Source organism: Myotis davidii, unplaced genomic scaffold, assembly GCF_000327345.1.
Source record: "Myotis davidii unplaced genomic scaffold, ASM32734v1 scaffold8, whole genome shotgun sequence".
Classification (NCBI taxonomy): Eukaryota; Metazoa; Chordata; class Mammalia; order Chiroptera; family Vespertilionidae; genus Myotis; species Myotis davidii.
Window position 1 is genome coordinate 1,869,876 of NW_006299520.1, and position 2,373 is coordinate 1,872,248.

Consider the following 2,373-nt stretch of genomic DNA (forward strand, 5'->3'; position numbering starts at 1 on the left):
GTGTGGAGGGGGGCGTCTATAACCTATCGCCTTCCAGGGAGAAGCTACAGACAAGCTGGAGTTGAATTTTAGGGAAATTGGTGCACAGAAATAAGGCTCTAAGCTCAAGTGGGGGAGGGTGTGGCTCTTGATGATTATTTATACGTTTTTCTTTATGGGTAAACCTATACCTGAACCTATACTTAGTCCAAGAACTGACTGTTGGATCGCTTGCAGGAAAGGACCTCTAATGCTGTTTTGTATTAAAATGGAATTCTGGTCGAAGATCCTCCATATTGAGAGGATTAACTTGAAACGCAGGCAGATAGGACCGGGGGTCCAGTGGGAAACAAAGGCAGGTGGAACACAGGCAGGGCCAGACACAGCAGTTTGAGCAGCCTAATCACAGAAACCAACCAAGCAGAAATAATAAAATATTTCTGGACTCAAAGCGGGAGGCATGGGAAACCAAGGGAGGGCCTGCAGTCACAAGGTGTAAAAATGCATAGAAACAGAGAGAGTTCAGCATAGGAACAGAGAAAGAACACACAGAAACAGGGAAGTTCAGGTCAGTTGCTGGGCAAAAAAACAATTGAGGGAATCAATCTGGCGACGACAGGGATGAATACAGAAGTAGGCTTGTAGCAAATATATGCCCCTGGACACAAGGCTTTAATGGGCAGCCCATGATTGAGTCCCCCTCCCCTTGTGGGGAGTCTGAATCTGCTTGTAATAAATTTTCCACACTTTTGCTTAAATCTTCTGTTCCTCAGAGCTCACTCATCACCCGGGAAAACACCTCAGCTCACCGCCCCAGTTATCAATATTAACTGGGAGCGGGACGCCCTTCACCCAGCAGCCACGTCTTTACACCTTCACTGCCTTCCTCATCTTCTGAGATGCTCTGGCTCATTGTGTTTCTGGTTTGGAAATAGGACTACACTTGGGGGGCTCAGTCTGCGACTGTTTCTTGGTGCCCCTTCATAAGTGTAATATCTAATTTCTCAGTCGGTTAGACTCTTTCCAGGCCACAGGGGAGTCTTTCTTGTGTGTGTTGCAATGTCCAGGCGTGTTGGGAGGAGGGGGAGGGGTCTCCAGTCAGGCGGGTCTCTTTATAGATCCCAGGTGACACATTCTGGAGATTTTAAAAAATTTATATTTTTTTTGAGAGGGATAGGCTATTGTTGATGTTTCATGAGATTGTTATGCTTGTAATAAATGGCTCCTCAGAAAGCACAGTCATTTTGATAAACCAGCTCATCAGGTTCTATAGACATACGCTTCAATAACTATTAAAACAGATGATATGGTGAGGGTTTCAACGATGTGCAAATGTGTATATAGGCTTTCTTGACTATAGGATCAAGCCATTTTCATGTCCATGTATTTAAAAAAATATTTTCTTTTATTTTTTAATAGGGGCCTGGTGCACAAAATTTGTGTGTGTGTCGGGGGGGAGGGGCAGGTTTCCCTCAGCCTGGCCTGCACCCTCTGCAATCTGGGATCCCTGGCTCCTAACCACTCACCTGCCTGCCTGCCCAATCACATCACACCACTCTGCCTGCCGGCCTTCTCACCCCCAACTGCCTCCTGCCCCCGCTGGCCTGATGGCCCCCAACTGCCCTCCCTGGCTGGTCTCCTGGAAAATCTCCCAGTCTAATTAGCATATTACCCTTTTATTAGTATAGATACATGAATGGCTTTGGGGCCATTATTAAGTAAATTAAAGGTTCCTTGAACCCAAGCACTGCGACACCAGAACAGTCTATCTGATAACCTGGACGGCTAAGTGACTAGTGGGGGTGCGGGGAGCACACACAGCTACCGACTTGGGTGCCTCTTTGCAGGTCTTCAGGGTGATTTTTAAATATGTCTTATTGATTTCAGAGAGAGAAAGAGAGAGGGAGGAAGAGATAGACGCATCAATGATGAGAGAGAATCATCCATGGGCTGCCTCCTGCACACCTGCTGGGGATTGAGGCTGAAACCTAGGCATGTGCCCTGACAGGGATTTGAACCGTAACCCCCTGGTTCAAGGATCAATGCTCAATCACTGAGCCACACCAGCCAGGCATGTCCATGTATTTTTTTTAATCTTTGTAGTTCCCTGTGAATATTTTAAAATGATTTCGTTTGAATAAGGTCTGAATAAGAAAGCATATGGAGCTGAACGTATGGCATTTTGATTTTTTCCCCCTGCTCCTTCCCTCTCCCTCTACCATGCACAGAGAGTCACTCTGTATAGCAGTGGTTCTCAACCTTCCTGATGCCGCGACCCTTTAATACAGTTCCTCATGTTGTGGTGACCCCCAACCATAAAATTATTTTTGTTGCTACTTCATAACTGTAATTTTGCTACTGTTATGAATCGTAACGTAAGTATCTGATATGCAG